At 29.2% G+C, this 19,798-nt stretch overlaps 1 protein-coding gene across 1 annotated transcript in view; it reads right to left on the bottom strand.

The window, feature by feature from the left end:
- LOC101239951 (galanin receptor type 1) overlaps nucleotides 1-9,010 on the bottom strand; it is a 42,291-nt gene extending 33,281 nt beyond the window's left edge. Inside the window, exon 1 of the mRNA XM_065811349.1 lies at nucleotides 8,808-9,010. The gene's annotated coding sequence lies outside the window, so the exon portion shown is untranslated. The remainder of the gene's footprint in view (nucleotides 1-8,807) is intronic.
- Nucleotides 9,011-19,798: the final 10,788 nt, after the last annotated feature.

Genomic DNA, 19,798 nt, shown 5'->3' with positions numbered 1-19,798 from the left:
AATTAGAGAAAACAAATTTTATCTATTGAAAAGTTATTCAGAAAATTTTCAATAATTTATCGCCAGGCATCACAAAGCTTTAGTGCGCCTTTTAGTTTTATCAGAGACTTGCAGTTTTGTAACAAACTTGAAATTCTGTGAATACCTTAACAATCTAAAATTAATTTGGAAAGGCTAAGGTTCCAATTAGAGTTAGCTTTGTAATGTTTCCTCTTTTTTAAAGTTATTAAATCTTTATTGCATACCGTCCATTAATAGGCTTTACTGAAAACAATGCTGACTTGAAATATAATAATTAATAAACTAATAGTAAAATTACCATCTGGTCAAGATCATTATGCTCATCCTGCTACTGGCAACATATAACCCATACAACCTGCAGCGTATCCAGCTGTTATGAACGATTTTCTTTTTTAGAAAAAGTCTAGGAGAAGTTAACTCTGACATAAAAACTAGTAAGTAAAGGCTAAAGATTGTATCTAAATTAAAACACTCATCATGGGTATTTGTTAACTGTATGTGGTTCTTCACTAGTAAAAGGCCTCCTAGGTAAAGACAAATAATAAAAGATATTTCATGTATACCCCTAAGGGTATACATATAATTTCTTTTATTAGCCTTGCACCCCTCTTTTATCTATTAGCCTGACGAAGATGTAAATCTATGCGACATTTTCTGTCGCATAGGTTTACATTTCTAGCCATACAAAACAAAAGAAAATCTACTACAAACAAAAACACGCGTGCAAAATAGGGTTTGGAGTCTATAGAAATGCTCGTTGCAAACCACTTATACGTGCGCTCGGTGCTTTAAATGTGTATTAACTCAATTTACACCAAGTTTTGTTTATGTTTAAAAAAAATGGTATAGTCGCCAAAAATCTTTCACATTTATTTTAATAAAGTTAATCATAAATATTCAACAAAGTTTTTAGATAACAATTTTGTTCTTCTCAAGTATAATTTAAAATTAAATTCCTATCCAATTAAATACCGCGGATCTTATCTGTAGAAAAAATTTCCAGATATTGTCAACAAAAACAGACTACATTGGAGCAATTTAAAAATAAATCAAAACGATTACTACTGTTCAGGGTTCTTAAAGTAACCGACTTTAGATGTTTCTTTTAAAGTAAGTTCGATAAAAAAAAAACAGATTTATTTATATCAAAATAAAAATAAAGCGATGATGTGAAAAATTCATCTAGCGACTGTTAATTAAAAAATTTTTTACTATAACTTTTTTTTTATTCAAATATTTTTGTTAACGTGTTTTTTAAACATTTTAGCGGTTGCAAGCGTTTCAACACTTTTTATTTGTTATTTTTATTTGTTATTTTGAATTATTTTATTCTCTTAGTTATTTTCTGTTTTATTTCTGATTTCTGTTTTTATATATATTTGAATGTTAGGGTTATGTAGATTTTTTTTTATATGGGGCTCGGCCATAAGGCAAAATGTGGCTGCGTCTAGCTTTAGCCATTAATTTCGATATATTTATATGTAATTTAATTTTTTTAACGACGAAATAAATTTAAAAAAAAAGAGAAAAAAAAAACAAACTCTGGATCTTCATGACTGTACTCTTAGGTTTTTGGTTCTTCTTCTAACAATTCTGTTATTTCCAAATGAAGGTAAAGTCCTAAAACTTTTTTCAATGGCTGATATATAATATAATGTTTTTACATATCAGCCATTAAACATTTTGATATTAAGTATAATGGTTTTATGAAAATATAAAACCATTTTTAGCTCGTAAATGTTTCAATCCGTCTTTTATAAATATTCGAGGTCCTCATCCTTTAAATCTTACCTATTGCAAAGTTCACCGGTCTTTTTGAGACTAATTTGAATTCAGCTGTTTCATCTTCAGATCTCAGTGTTGATGGCTATTATACTTGGATTCGTAAAGACTTCAATAGTGTACGTTTGGAATTTACGTATTCCTACATATTAATTCACCTGTTTGTCACAAAATCAGGTTTGAATCCACTGTTTGTGCTTCCATATAGCACCTCTTCACTCAATCACTTTTTTCTTCTTTCTATATTGTTTTCCTTCTTTCCATAATGGATGGCTTGGCTCTGATCGACAATGAATGGTTTTACCACTGAACCTTTTGGCATTAAAGCTCAATATTTTTATCTTTCTCAATCTCTTAATCAGATTTTTGTGACTTGTTTTCCAGACAATCCAGAACAAATACCATCACTCCTTGCTTTGTGTCTTATATTTGAACCTAGTTTGTTTTCAGGTTCTACTTGCTCTTAGTTGGATGGGTCAGAATATGTGGTGATCTAACAAAAATCTTTTCATCAGACTCTATCACCGAATTTCTAATTTTTACCGTTTGGCTGACTGGGATTCCTTTCGTTACTTTTTACGTGATAGCCCTTGCGCTAACATCATTTGTTTCTGTTGTTGATAATTGTGCCTATGAAACCTCCTGTATTCAAGTAGGTGTAGAAGCTTTTATTCCTTTTCGTCGGTTTTAAGTCTCAATCTATCTCGATTTTCAACTTATTGTTTAGCAGCTATTTTTAATCGTATTCATTTTTTTCCCTCTTTTTCAAAAAACAAATTTCTTAAGAACAAACAACTTTTTATAATTGTAACGAATTTTATCTCAGAAATTTGGTTTTAGGGACTTTTGGAAAATCTTTATTAGTGTCATCAATAAAAGGAAATCTAATATTCCATCTCAAATTCGCATGTGTTATCTTATTACCTTTTCCAAAGAGTGGAACTATTTGCTAAGAACCTTTAATCTAATTCATCTCTTAAACCTAATGACCACCCTAATCCTATCGTTCCTGAAAAATAAGTTAATTTCTCATTAAACATCTAAATTGTGGCCGAAGTGGTTAGCTCATATTTTTTAATACACAAAATAAAATTTTTTAAAAGTTCTATTGGTATATATATATATATATATATATATATATATATATATATATATATATATATATATATATATATATATATATATATATATATATATATATATATATATATATATATATATATATATATATATATATATAAAAGATATAATATCAAAAATTTACCTACTCCTAAATTAAAACTTCATGTTTTTTTGTTTTTTTTTATTGGTAACTAATTATGTACTGAAACTTTGTTGTCTTTGGCACTACTGATAGCCTAATAAATTTCAAAATACAACGAGTATGCATTTGTTTTTTAGGATTATATATGCTATATATATCTATATATATGTAAACATATATGATTAAAGTTTAATACGTGTGTGTAAAGTATTTCATGAACTTTAGCAGGAAAAAATTAAATTTGAAAAAAAGTAAATGAATAGGAAAAGAAATCATCAGAGTGCAAAGGTATAATCTGTTTTTGGATGTTGCAACAAGAACAAACAATGTATACCCCTACAAAATCCAGCTCAAATTGCTTTAAAAAATCTAGTAAGAAAGCATATAGATAAAGGTTTTGACGTTAAAGTGAACTCCTTTCCTACTGGAATGCGTCTGAAGTGCAAGATGGCAATATATAAGAAAGAGGTATTTATCTTTTTTTGTATATTTTGTTATTTTAAATCAGTCACTTTTTCTAAAAATGGTATTAGTTTCTTAAATGCAAGATATGAAAAAATTTTTTAAAGAAAGGGGATAATGTAAAAAGTGCGGAAGTATCCTGGCGAAGAGGAAGATTTACTATTTTAATGCTTGGCAGAATACAAGTGGTGTCTAAATTATGTCCAATCTGAAGTCTAGCAAGGGACACTAGAAGTAACATGATAATTCTGTGAAGAAAAAATCCAGGTACCCTCACCTTCAACCTAAACTAACTGGGAGCAGTGCCATAGAAGCTGCGAATGGTCGGGAAAATAATTTATTAAAAAATTAATAAAGAAAATGACTTATAAGCCCGAATTCGTTTTTTTTTATAGAAGATTACAATTTAACAATAAGAAGTTATAAAGTATTGAACATTAATTGTTAATCAAAACAAAGATTTTACAAATATTTAATTTACTATCACTTACTGAAAATTGTTGAAAGATGCTGACTATATAAAGAAGAAGCTGACTTGCCATGACCCGTATAATATGGGTCATGGTAATTTCATAATTCAACATATTTGTTAGTCTATTTCTATATGTTTTTTAAACTCTTAATACCAATTGTAATTAATCAACGCATTTCAAGCAGGTGATCTAATTATTTTTTAGAACACCCGCTTTGGATACGTACATTCGAACTGCTGATAAATTGCAGTTCGCGCAACAACTGCCAAAGCGTTTAAAAATGTTTAAGTTAATTTATTATAAATTATTTTTTTATTCTTTAAAGGGTTGAAAAAAAAATTATACTTTTTCTACAGCTTACTAAAAAATATTGAAGTAAGGAATAAGCAAAGAAATAGTCAATTTAGAATAGACTTGCCAAGATTTCACGTCAAATACTTGCCGTATTTTACGTGTCCGAACGGCTAGTCTATATTAATGATCTTTCAGACAATTTTGTATCTAAAGTGTCACTTTTCGACTTTTTTCATAACTATATACTTCACTCTTTATAATATGTCATTAACTATTAATCGCTTAGAGAAGGCAACTAATCTTGAGTATTATCTTTCTTCTGTATCAGGTTGGGGCCTGAAGTGACTAGTGATTTTTAATCCAAATAAAACTTAGTTGTTTGAATTAAAATTAAACCAAAAATGAGCTGTTTACTAATAATAATTATTAAAATGTTGTTGATTTACCTATATTGATGAATGGCAATACTCTTAGCGCATTACTTATGCTCAGATTAGTACTGACCTGTCATAGAAACCTTATATTAAATCCATTACAAACTTAGCATCAGCTGTGATTGCCTCTGTGCAACCACTGAGGCAATCACCGTACTCACTATTTTCTTACTACTGATTCCAGTTTTTACGTCTATAAATCTTTTATTCGTCTATGTGTGGAGTATTGCTGTCACATTTGGGCTTGTTCTTTTAATGATGTCTTTTTTCTTTCTTAACAATTTCAAAAGCGTATTTAAAATGTAGTTGGACCTGCCCTAGCATTCGAGTTTGAGCTTCTGTCCTATCATCTCTTGTTCCATAATTGAAACTCAATCTTGCGTGACTTGCCGTTAGGCAAAGTCTTATTAATTTTCTTTTGTGTTTTAAAAATTCTATTCATCTAGCTTATTTTTCGCACATCAGTACTTTCGAGTTTTTTCGCTTTCATGTCTTCATGAATAATAAAATCTACATTTTTTAAAGTGTTCTCTCAATTTCTTCCTACTTTTTTATTTCTTGTAATTCTTAACATAAGTCTTTGAAAAGTATATTCAAATAGAGTTAGTATGAGATAATTTTTTTTCAGAGAGATGAGATAATTTTCTTTATAAAAACTAGTTAATAATTTTCATTTCTATTTTTTGACATTGATAAACCCAGACATTAAAATGTCCATAGAACAGGTAGAAATGTTCATATGAACAGGTTGTATTTTTAAAATTTGAAAGTGTATTGTAAAGTAACTTATTGAAGTGTAGTAGTAATAAAATTGAAGTTAATTTGCATCTGGATATAAGTTTAGTTTATGGGTGGTGTATATAAGACAAATATGTTATGGGTGATGTAGACAAGACAGATATTCTATGGGTGATAAGAGTCAGATAGGACATGATCAGATATGTTTTTTCTCATTATTGCACTTGTTTTAAATTTAAAAAGTTTAAAAATCTACTTACTTTAGTTTAAAGCAAAGTAATGGAACGTATCGGAACGTATCGGAACGTATCTTAAAAGCTATATTTATGTTGCATTTAGAAAAAAATATATATTCACTAGTGAACAGCATAGATTTACGAGCGAAAAAGTTGTACAAACCTTTTAGAACCTATGGATCAATATAAAGTTGGTGGTATAAAATTTATAATTAGATCAGCTTCTGATTAGGAAAAGGCTCAAACTGATGTAAATAAATTAATGACTAGGTCAAAATTTATTTAAGTTAACTTTGCGTCTGGAAAAGCTAACAAAATGTTAGGAATAATAAAATATTGGTTTAAAAACTTAGATATAAACGCTTTCAAACTATTTTACACCTCTCATTTAAGACCATATCTAGACTAGGCATTTTTAGTGTGGTATCCTTACTTAGAACAAGACAAAAAAAATTAAAAAGATACAATATAAAGAAACACGAATAAAATGTCTTCAGGGAAAAATTATTAAACAAGAAACGTACTTTAAATCAACGACTCTCGAAAAAAGACGCAACGTTATATTAGATCTGTAATGATCTAATTCAGTTTTTTAAAATAGTAAAACAAATAGATGTTTTAACCAGGGAAAACCCACCTGATAATTTAAAAGCTTCAACTACAAGCGGTCCCGACTTTTCATCAACAATTAATAGAAAATCCAAGGAAATGATAATCTAAAAATGATAATTAGATAATCCTTCTTATCAAATCGAGTAATTGATAATTAAAATAGCTTAGACCAAAGCATTGTAGAATCTAAGACAAATAAAAAATTCAAATCAAAGTTCGGTACAGATTTAACATAAACTGGCTGTTAAAGGTTTGCTAAACTAGTACACTTTAAGTAAGCTAGTACTTGCACATTTTCTTTGTATAGAGTTCAAAACATTAGGTTTTATAATTTTTATTTACAAGTTCTTTATAAAAATGTTTAATATTATATGGTGTTACTATTTCCCAATCAAGTGGTCTGGCAGTTTGCAGCAGCCGTGGCGCAGCGGTAGTGCACTTGCCTCAGAAACAAAGGATCCGAAATTCAAACCCCTCCTCTGGGCAAGTTTTGCGACATCGGTTAGGAAGGAGGCGTGAACTTCCAATTAAATGCTCATTCGTGGTGCTCTGTGATAAGACCGTAAGGACTTCTTAGAGCACTTAAATAAAGTTAAAAAAAAAAAAATTAGATAAATTATGTCCGTTTCTTGTCCCTGTTGTTTGTACTTATATATGTTTTACGTTTTGAATAATTTTAAACGGCAAAACAAAAACAGTAATAAATAGATAATATAGTTTTACATAATCTTCGCCTTTGTAGTCAGGCTTCAGTCACTTTTTGGAATACTTATAGTCAAATACTTATAGTTAAATACTTATAGTCAAATACTTTTAGTCAAATACTTATAGTCAAATACTTATAGTCAAATACTTATAGTCAAATACTTATAGTCAAATACTTATAGTCAAATACTTATAGTCAAAGAGGTGGTAATAAAACTCTTATTAAATATAGCTATTAGCCTGTCCTCATAAATGTTAAAAACTCTGAACAATGTAAATGTACCCAAAAAAAAAGACTTAAAACTCAAATCTTTCAACAAAAAATGGTTAATAAAATATTTTTTTAAATACTGTTGAACTCTTGTAACTCGAACTCTTATAATTTGAAAGACCATTTATATCGAGCGAATTCCGAGGTACTTTCAAGGTTTAAACCTTATGCAGGATTGAACTCTTATATTTCGAAAGATCATTTAAATTGAGCAAACTCTTCGGTACCTTAACAGTTTAAATGTAGTATTAAACTCTTGTAAGTTAAAAAGTCTTGTAACTCAAACATATTTTAAGGATTCAAATTAACGAGTTCAACTGTAATACGTTTTTTTTTGTAGTTTTATATATTCATTTGTTTTTGTGTGCTTTTATTTTAAAATATTGCATTTTTTTTATTAAGTTTTAAATATTATATTTATATACTTTAGTAAATATTATTATATAGATTATTAGTAATTTACTTAGTTCAACCTTTTATACAGTGTCCCTCGATAGCGTAATATTTATTTAACTTGATTTTTAGTGGACTATTATTCTTAGCTGACTTTTTTCTACAAAAAAACATTTCGAAACGGAATATATAAAAAAATAACATTTGGCTTTATAAAAAAACTGAACTAAAAGTATTTATTTTATGACTGTCATGCATTAAAGTTATTAATTTACAATAATATTTGCTGTTGTAATTCAATTTTAAAAGTGAAATTATAAAAAATAAAGGTTTGTACTAACTTTTTATGCACACTTATATATTACGCTAGTATATTTATGCTAACGTTTATGCATGCGGTATATACATATACATATATATATATATATATATATATATATATATATATATATATATATATATATATATATATATATATATATATATATATATATATATATATATGTATATATATATATATATATATATATATATATATATATATATATATATATATATATATACAATGGCGGCGTTAGGGTAGGGCCTGGTTGGGCGATGGCCCAGGGCGCCATCGCCTGGTTGGGCGATGGTCCAGAATATAAAGGGGCGAAACTAATTGGTTATTTTACCTATTGCCTTTTTTTTGAATAAAGTTAAATTGAGCTAGGGGCGCCGTAGAAATCTCGCCCAGGGCGCTGGTAGTGCTAAAACCGGCACTGTATATATATATATATATATATATATATATATATATATATATATATATATATATATATATATATATATATATATATATATATATATATATATATATATATATATATATATATATATATATATATATATATATATATATATATATATATATAAATATATATATATGTATATATATATATATATATATATATATATATATATATATATATATATATATATATATATATATATATATATATATATATATATATAATACATATACGCAAATATATTCATAAAATCTTTCTTAGTCTATTAAATGAAATTATGTTGGTATTACATTTTTTATAATATAAAATGTCTAAAAAAACAAAACAAACTTACCGCAATCAATAAGTAATTCCTATTCGACATAACATTTAGGTATTCCATTAAAAGCGCTAAAATTCTTGATTTAAATGTAAAAACATTTATAACTCTGATACGCTGATTTGTTTTAAAAAAAACTTAATAAACCAACATTTTATTGTTTCAAAGTATTTTATATTAGTATATTAAAGTATTAAACATTTTATTATTTTAAAGTAAAAAAAAAAAAAAAAAACAGAACAGCTTTTTTAGTAATTAAACAAATATCTGTCGAACTGTATTTACAAAAAAATAAATGAAAGTATTAACCCCGGAGAACTCTAAAGAAAGAAATCAATAAAGAAAACTGACAAAATCAAAACAACAAATCTTTAAAGACATTTAATAAATACAGTAAAGAATATTTTCTTAAAAAAGTTGTTTAAGTTTTCTGATAAGACAATTTAAAGCCGTTCATAAGGAAGTTATATTTCAATTTATAGCTCATTCATTTATTATTTATTTTTAATTTAGATTTTCAATCGATAGTTGCGTTAAAAACAATCGATATTTGCGTTAAGAGCATGTTCGTATTTGTTTTAATTCGTGTTTCTTAATAACAACTATTATTCAGAACTATTATAGTTTTTTTCATTAAAAATTTAGTCTTTGTTGAAATAAGATAACTTAAATATATTTTTTTCTTGAATAGTAAATCTTTATACAATTTTATACTATTAAGCAAAAAAATGAAAGAAAATTTCTTCATTTACGGTTTAAACTATTTATCTCAACTCTATTGAGATAAATAGTTAAAAGGTTTCTGCTTGGTTTCAATTCAATAAAATGCAATAAACTATATTTATGTGAAAAAATAAGCTTTTCTAGATGTAAAACGCTAGACCTTATTTTCAGGGGCCCAAATGCAACTGACGATAAAGATAATGGTGATTGTGCTGATGATGATGATGATGATGATGATGATGATGATGATGATGATGATGATGATGATGATGATGATGATGATGATGATGATGATGATGATGATGATGATGATGATGATGATGATGATGATGATGATGATGATGATGAAAAAAGTTTTGACATTACCTGTAACATGTAGAACAATATTGATCCAGTGACGGATCCAGCATTTTTTGGTGTTTCAGATAGCTAACTTCCAGACATGAAGCAATATATGTGTGTTTATACTTATGTAAATTAATGACGCTTTGCACAAAATTGCGATGATTGAATTAATACATTGTTTCCAGTTTAGAATGTTGAATGCTAGATCTTCTTGACTCAATGCATGGGTTTTGCTTGTGACTCTGTTTTTATGACTAGGCAACTCATTCTATTATCTCCTAATGAGGGTACAGCTCTAAAACTCAGTTTTATGGTTCTGAGGCCGGCTGGTAGTCAAGTTTCCCGAACTCTGTGGTAGCTCTCAGAGAGGCTGATTCCATCAGCTGAAAAATATCAAAGTATTAACAGTGCCATATTGCACATGGGTGGTGTTCTTGTTTGTGTTTTTGGTGTGCATTGCGGGACCACATTTGGAGCCCTTTGTTACGGGATAGGGTTTATTAGTAGTAATGAGGCAATTGCTTGGACTATTAAACAGTGTTCTGAGTACTATCTATGCTTTGAGTCAAGTTCTTCAATCTAATTTAAAAATGAATAAAGTACCAAAAACTATAAAACACAAAAAACCATCATCATCACCAAGTTCTCTAAACCTATCATTCACTAATATTCGCGGTCTTCGAAGTAACTTTTCTTCTGTTGAGTCTTATCTCTTGCAAAGTTCACCAGACCTACTTGCTCTTTGTGAAACTAATTTAAGTTCAGCTGTCTCATCTTGCGATTGTAGTGTTGATGATTATCTTCCCTTAATTCGTAAAGACTCTAATACTCACATGCTTGGCCTGGGCATTTACATTCGTAAGAGTTCAACCATTTGTCGTGAAACTAGGTTTGAATTCACAGACTATTCTTTCATGTGCTTTCGTTTAGCACCACTTCACTCTATCACCTTTCTCTTTGTTCTATATCGCTCTCCTACATCTTAAGAGTGCACTCTTTTTGATGTTATTTCTGAAAATATCGACCAAGCTCTCTCTCTTTATCCATCAGCCAATATAGTTGTTGTCGGTGACTTTAATGCTCACCACTCTGAATAGCTTGGCTCTAGTGTCTGTGACTCTGCAGGCATTAAAGCCCACAATTTTTGCCTTTCACAACCCCTAATTCAAATAGTCAACTTTCAAACTCGCTCTCCTGACAACCCGAATCATTTACCTTCTCTACTCGACTTATGTCTTTTTTCTGATCCTAGTCAGTGCTCAGTCTCTCCACATTCACCCTTAGGTGCTTCTGATTACAGTTTGATCTCTTTAAAACTAATATCTCATTCTTCTTCATCACCTGAATCCCCCTATTATCGTATCTCTTACAACTACAGTAAAGCTGACTGGGGCTCTTTCCGTGAATTTCTTCGTGATGGCCCTTGAGTAGAAATCTTTTGCCTTCCTGTCGACAAATGCGCATCTTACATGGCTTCGTGGATTCAGGCTGGCATGAAATCTTTTGTTCCCTCTCGATAATTCTAGGTCAAGCCTCACTCTCCTCCATGGTTTTCCTCACACTGTGCTTCTATGATTGCCAATCGAAACAGTTGCTTCCATATTTTTCCGCAAAACCATTCTCCAGAAAACAGACGTCTGTTTATTACTGCTAGAAACCATTGTAAAAAGGTTTTATCTAACGCCAAAGCTCAGGTCATGAAATCTCGTATCTCATCTCAAAAATTAGGCTCTCGTGACTTCTGGAGAATCTTTAATAATATCAATAATAAGGGCAAATCTTTAATTCCACCTCTCTTGTATGGCTCAGACTTTGTCACCTCACCTAAAGACAAAGCTGAATTGTTTGCTAAAAACTTTTCATCAATATCATTTCTTGATTCCACTAGTTGCGTTCTACCTGATATTGCCAACAAATAGGTTGATCCATTGCTTGACATTCGTATCACTCCAGCTTCTCTATCTAACGTGATTTCTTGCCTAGACTCTTCTACAGCTTGTGGCCAGAAATTATACCTGTTATTGTCTTGCAGAAGTGTTCTCCGGAGCTGTCGTCTATACTTTCAAAACTATTCAACAAGTGCTTATCAGAGTCTTGTTTTCCAGCCTGTTGGAAAGCGGCATCTGTTATCCCTATTTTCAAAAATTCTGGAGAGCGATCTGATTTGTCTAACTACCGTCCCATTAGTCTTCTTCCTATCATAAAGAGTTTTTGAATCTTTAATTAAGAAACACTTAATTTTTCATCTTGAATCTAATAACTTACTTTCTGACCATCAATATGGATTTCGATCTTCTCGTTCTACAGCTGATTTGCTAACAGCAATAACAGACAGGTTTTATCGTGCATTAGATAAAGGTGGAGAGGTTAAGGCCATTGCTCTTGACATTTCAAAAGCTTTTGATAAAGTTTGGCATGCTGGTCTTCTCCATAAGCTTTCTTCTTATGGTGTATCTGGCAACATCTTTAAGATTATTGAATTCTTCCTTTCCAATCGTAGTATAAAAGTCGTCATTGATGGACAGCATTCTTCTTCTTATTTTGTAACTTCAGGGGTTCCTCAAGGTTCTATTCTTGGCCCTATACTCTTTTTAATTTACATTAACAATCTTCCAGATATTCTCACATCTAAAGTGGCATTGTTTGCTGATGGTACTACCATTTATTCTTGTCTTTATATGAACCAACACTCTCTGATTGCTTGGAGGGGGCATTTGAGCTTGAAAAGGATCTCACTTTTGCTACAGTATGGGGCTCACAGTGGCTGGTGAACTTCAATACAGATAAAACTTAATTTTTTTCAGCCAATCGTTATCGCAATAGTTTAGATCTTTCTATATTTATGAACGGTGATGTACTCGATTAGTCATCTACTCTTCATCTTCTAGGATTAACTCTTACTTCCAACCTTTCTTTGAAACCATATTTCAAATCAGTTGCAAAATTAGCATTGACTAAGGTTGCATCTCTTTATCGAGCTTGTCACTTTCTTACTTCGGATTCTATTCTCTATCTCTATAAATCTCAAATCCGGCCTTGTATGGAATACTGTTGCCGTATCTGGGGCGGGTCTTTTAATGTTGCCCTTTCTCTTGTAGGCAAGGTGCAAAAACGCATTGTAAACATAGTTGTACCTGCTCTTGCAGCCAACCTCTAACCATTATCATATTGTCGTAATGTTGCTTCTCTTTCTCTTTTTTACAAATACTATAATGGACACTGCTGTAAAGAGCTAGCGTCTCATGTGCCATCTACTAAAATTCACTCTCGTGTTACTCGTCATTCAATTAAGTCTCATCCTTTTTCTGTGACTGTTTCTAAGTGCTCCAAAAACGCTTATTTGTCTAGTTTTTTTCCTCGAACATCAGCTCTTTGGAATTCGCTTCATTCATCATGCTTTCCTGACTCATATAATTTGCAATCCTTTAAGTTGTCTGTCAATTGTTATCTTGCTCTACAATTTTCATTTTTTCTCTTTCAGTAACTTCCAACTTTAATTAGTGGCTACTTGCAGCCTTGTTGGAAGCGAAGATGTTTAAAAAAAAAAAAAAAAGGAGCTTTCTTCATACGGTGTATCATTTGCGTATTATTGCTATTTAAAAAGAATACATAATATGCATAACTTCAACTTAACATTAAAAAAAAATTAAAAGATTTTTTTTTAAATCTCCTAAAATAAAATTTTTTAGTTAGAACCTTGTCAAACTAACGCGACGAACTCTCATTGAGAGCGGGAAGTTGCTGCGATCTACGCTTTGTTATTAATAACCAATCCATTCATTGAGTTGATATTTTTCGTAAGAAGTAAGAAAGTAAAAGACAGTAGAGATCCCAGACCACGACCAAGACAGTTAAATATGAGTCTCAAGGTGTCTCGAGACCAAGACTTTGGTCTTGAAACCCACATCTCTGGTTATTAGAAGAATTAATTTGAATAATTGTTTTTTAAACAGTCAAACTGGCACTGATTTGAGTAAGTTAACAATCTAGTTTTATTTTACATTGAAATTATATTTATGTATTTAACATAAACTAAATAACATAAACTATCATATGTTGAGATGTAAGTTTATATAAATAAAAAAGTGCGTATATTTCAGTATACTTTATATCTTTCTGTATCTATATGTATTTTTTTCTCTTCGAAAAAATAATTAGGGCTGAAAAAAAATTAATAAATTCTGCTGGAAGTAGACTAAAAAAGATGGTTATTCTTCTACTTTTTAAAGGTATTTGAATATATATATATATATATATATATATATATATATATATATATATATATATATATATATATATATATATATATATATATTGGTAGAAAATCACTTAACTAAATTTTTTTCCATTTGACACTGTGTTTCATCAACAAAGATTCATCAGAACTCCTTTCTGATGAATCTTTGTTGGCATTTTTGATGAATCTTTGTTGATGAAACACAGTGTCAAATGGAAAAAAATTTAGTTAAGTGATTTTCTACTAATATATAATTGCTCTGTTCTTTTAAGAACATTGAGCACTCTATTGTGTAGAATACTTTTTAATGTTGTTTAAATATATATATATATATATATATATATATATATATATATATATATATATATATATATATATATATATATATATATATATATATATATATATATATATACATATATCATTAATTGATGGTTTGTTCTTAAATTGTTTTATCTTTTTTATTACTTTAGATATACTGACTGGCATTGCTTTGTTGATTAAACAAGATAGTGCATTGTGTTCAGCATTCTTTGTTAAATTAAAAATATTTGATATTAATAAACATTGTTTTATATTTTTGATAAACAACTATGTTTACTTCATAATCAGTTTGTATTTATTTTTTGTCATACTAATTTGTAATTTATACATTCAGTTATGAGTATATACTTATAAAAAAATATTTCAAAAAATCTTAAATTTAAATATAATAACTTTAAAATTGCTTTTTTATATAGGCTTGAAGGAATTATAAGCGTAAATGCCGTTTGGCAATTTGAAAATGATTGTCACCGAAATGAAAGAAATGCTTCTTAGCGAGCAAAAATGAATTTGAACCCTAATGGTTATCAAAATAAAAAACCTAAGCTTAATCAAATTTTTCATAAAAATTTGATAAATGCTTTCCAGCGAGCAAGATTTAAATGAAACCCTAATTAAGATATTGTGATTACGCAAGTTGTCATCGAAGAGTTATTGAAATAAAAGAGATAGAGCTAGGCGAGATTTTTCAAACAGACTAAGTTATTCTGTGAATATCCGTCTGAAAACGAGTATCCTTGAAATCATGCACTAGAAAAAATAAGTAAAATATCATTGATACCTGGAGTTTTGTGAAAGAGTTTTAAAATTGTTTTAATTAAAGAAACAAGTATGTAATTTAACTCTTCATGTAATAAATTTTAAATGCTTTTTAACTTAAATATTGTAATATTAAAAAATATTTATTTACATTATAGAAAGCTATGAACAAGGATTGTGACGGATGATTAGGGCGTGCTTTGAAGTTGTTGTACAAAGCAGTAATCAGTCCTCGGCGGGTGTAAATGAGAGCGGGAGCGGAGAAGAACTCTCATAAATCGAACATGACGAGCCATTAAACAGCTTTTTATGAGAGCTTTCGGTTTTTGGGCGAGTTATCTTTTTATTTGTTAAATAAATTGCTTATTAAACACAAAATTTAATTTTACTCTTGTTACAAGTATTAGCTTGTAACGTTGATAATACAATCAAATATATACATAACGAGAGTCGTTTATCGTGCCGTGAAAAATTATTTATTTATTAAAATAAGTAATGAAAACTTTACTAAAAATCGCATTTTGTAATCAAAAAAAAATCTGAAACTTTGTTTTTTGTTTATTCTGTTTTTGTTTATTCTGCGCAAGAGTTTTAAACTTTTCTGAACAATGTCTAAATATAGTGAAGAAAAGAAAGTGGTTTTCATTTAAGAAAAAATTATACTTTACCGGGAGCCATAAATTGCTCCCGTAAACCAATTTAAGGGAGTGTGGGCAATTATTCAAAAAGTTATTATTGTTAGAAATAATAAAGAATTCCAGTATTATATCACATAAAGGCAATATAAAAAATTTGAATGGCGATAAAATAAATAAAATAGGTAATTCAAAATAATTTTTAGTTTTCATTTAAATGTTATTTTAATTTTTTTTATGAAATCTTTTTTAGAATTTTGATTATTACTTTTTTAGTAAATTTCTAAAATATTTTTTCAGATGATGCGATTTATAATCCAAATTAGAAGTATTACAATTCCAATGTGTGGTTCTGCAGGTTAGAATATTTTTATAAATTAAATTTTTTTTTTTCTTATTATTCGTCTTTATTCATCAAAAAGAATTTAAGTTTTTCATAATGTCACTTAAATGAGAAAATGGCATTATGGAAATCTGGTTAAACCACACAAGTGTGGAGAAATGTTATGAATTAAAAAAATATTACATGATGATAATTTAATAATTAATGATCCAATAATTTAAAATCATTGTCAATATTAATTTGCTAATGTGAAAATATACAACTTTATAACTACTAAAGATGCTCCTGCATCAAAAGCTACTCTGGAGTCTACGAAGAGAATTATTGAACATCGTCTTACGGAGGATGCAAAAATCACAAGAACATTACTTAGTCTTAACAATAACCATATTGATATCCAAAAGTCGTTTCAATCTAGGTATTCGTAAAGGAGTAAAGCCAGTTAAAAGAAGTCCATCGGTGTGTTGAAGCAGTGAAAAACATAAACAGTTTTTAAACGAGATCAAAAAAATAAGCTGCAACTGGACAGCTGTTGACAGTATTTTGACCAACAAGGTTATAATGTAATTTTAACATTTAACATGATAAAGAAAAAATAAAGATGAAAAAAATAAAAGATAAAAAAAAAAGAAAGTTCAATAATAATAATAAAAACGTTTATTTGCATTAAAAACCATACAAAAAGAGTTTTAATACAAAAGGTGAGACAGGTAATCACAAGATTACACTTACGTAACACCACTAATATAAAATTATGCATAGATAATTGCAATATAATTAATAAAGTACACAGTAACGCTTTAAATCCTAAATATTTAATTTTCTTTTGAATAAGGATAGTGAAGGAGAATCAACAATGTGAGCTGGTAAGGAATCCCATAGTGACAGTTGGAAAAGGTAAAGAAATTACATAGAGGTAAATTGACAAGATTGTGTACAATTTTGCTGTAGTGACAGTTGGAAAAGGTAAAGAAATTACATAGAGGTAAATTGACAAGATTGTGTACAATTTTGCTGTAGTGACAGTTGGAAAAGGTAAAGAAATTACATAGAGGTAAATTGACAAGATTGTGTACAATTTTGTTTACCATAAAAAGATCAATTTTGACTCTACGGTATTCAAGAGAATCGAGATCTAGAAGAATTAGTCTCGATGAATAATCAGAATAAGTAATATGGCTTCTTTTATAGGTAATTCTGCTGAAATATCTTCGGACTTTTTTGATACAACAAATATCTTTTAGAAGATAAGGACTCCACACTGGGCTGCAAGATTCTAAGGTAGGTCGAACATAAACTTTGTAGACTTTTACTAGGAGATGAGGATCGTTACTAATAAAAGTTTTGAAAAGTAAGTAAAGACAAGAGTAGGCTTTTTTAGCAATACGAGAACAATGCTTGGGGAAATTTGTATCAGATGATACAGTAATACCAATATTGTCAATACAGTTAACCGTGTTTATTGCGGTAACTGGAAAAAATGAATACGAGGGAACAGGTAATGAAGACTTTCCAAAACATATGGGAAAACATTTATTGAACGCTATTTTTAGTTGTCAATAAGTTGACCAATTGGAAAAATTTTTTAAGGAATTTACAAGGTCTGCATTAATGCTTGTGCTTTTATCTCTCGCTTGGTATAATTTGCTGTCATCTGCAAACAGCTTTATTCCGCAGTCACCCTCAATAATGAAAATTACATCGTTTGTGAATAATAAAAATAAAGTGGGAGCCAATACACTTCCTTGGTGTATTCTACTCTTGACAGGGACATAATTTGAATAAGAGTTTCTAATGCCAACATATTGAGAACGATCAGTTAAAAAGTTTGTAATCAAGTATAAAAGTTCATGCCTAATGCCGTAAGATTTTAATTTGTGTAATAATTTGGGATCTATAAATATAACTTAATCTAGGGTCATTTCGGATAAAGCGAGCTAATAAAACTAAAATCAGTGTGTATTAATAACTATGTGAGATATCTTAATACTTCTTGTACTAGAAAACTCTATAACAGGTACCTAAACTATGATATAATATAAAGTGAGCCACACTAATATAAAGTGAGCCAAGTAAACTATATATGATACATAGGAAAGGCTCGCTTTATATTAACAAATTTATAAAGTGAGCCACCATTATTGGTAAAGCGAGCCAATAGCTTATATGATTATTCTAAAGTGAGCCATTTAGCTTTTATTTCAGACAAAAATTTACAAAATTGGAAGTATTATTACAAATAATATTTACTATATTAATATTAACTTTATTACCTACGATATAGTAAACTGGTATTAAAAGTTTGCAAACATTAACCTCAAATGCATACAATGCAAAAAATTTAAAGAACAAAAGCAATATAAAAATGTCAGCGACTAGTCTAATAAAAATAATACTGCTAAAGCTGCAGACAGATTCTCTGCCTTTTTTGTGCTTATATCAGGAAATCTGTTCAAAAATCCCTGAAACCAGTTATAACCGGCAATTTTTTTTGATTCTGAAAATCCTTTTATTCCTTTAGCATCAGAATAAGCATATGCAATTTCTCGAATATCTTTGCGCGACAAAGGAAACCCTGCTCGTGCCATTTTTCTTACAGTCTCTGCTAATTCTTCTTCACTTTGTTGTGAAAGAATTGTGGGTCTCCCAGAAGCACTTTCCACTTTGCTCACTTTTCCTGACAATCTCCTCCTCAAAGTTTCATATGGCACATTCCACGCTCTCGCTATCAGCCGTATTGACAACCGTTCAGTTGAAGGTTTTTCTTCTTGTTTTCTGTATTCTTCCATAGCACCAGCCATATTTCCTTTTTGTCATAAATTTAGTTTTGTGCCTGCATGACTTTGAGGCCTCGGCAGTTTTTTTGGACTTTGATGTTGTCCTCGAATTGCCGGTACCTGCTCGGACAATTTTGTTTTCCTTGAGATTTTTGGCTTCTTCGGGCCGTGATCGGTTGATAACGTACCATTATGTAAAAATATCATTAAAAATTCCAATAAATTAACAATTCATGTGGGTCAAAAAGCAAAAAAATTTATAATATTTTTTACATTTATTTATTATTGCAATTTTTGGAAAAGTGAGCCAATGGCTCGGTTTACCTGAATGCCCTTGGCTCGGTTTATCTAACAGTTATGCAAAACCGAGCCAGTTTGAAAATTCGATTAAAAAACTTTATCATCGCTCAAATACATATCAACACTGTATTTTTTGAAATAGTTTCTCATATTACTAATATTACAATCATATTTACTATAAATAGTGTCAAATATGAAATACTCACTTTTCTTAATTGAAGCTAAACAAAATATAAGGTCTTAAAGCGAAAAAACGTTTTGTTACTACTCGAATGATTATAATTATACCACCGCGAAAATAATTGCTTAGCAACTGTTTTTGAAATATTCATTAGACTTTAAAATGAATAACTAATATTAAATAAATTGTTATAAATCGAAAGCATAATTTGATTTCGTAATATTGCAATATTTAGGCGACCGGCTCGCTTTATCCGATGGCTCGCTTTATCCGAAATGACCCTATATATAAAATTTCTATGCTAAATATCTAATAATTAAATATAACATCAATTATAATAAAAATAATACATGATAATACAACTTCCATTATTTAAATCAAA

Source organism: Hydra vulgaris, chromosome 12 (assembly GCF_038396675.1).
Source record: "Hydra vulgaris chromosome 12, alternate assembly HydraT2T_AEP".
NCBI classification, from domain to species: Eukaryota; Metazoa; Cnidaria; class Hydrozoa; order Anthoathecata; family Hydridae; genus Hydra; species Hydra vulgaris.
The sequence above is the reverse complement of the archived record's forward strand: the minus strand, read 5'-3'. Positions and strand labels throughout refer to the sequence as shown.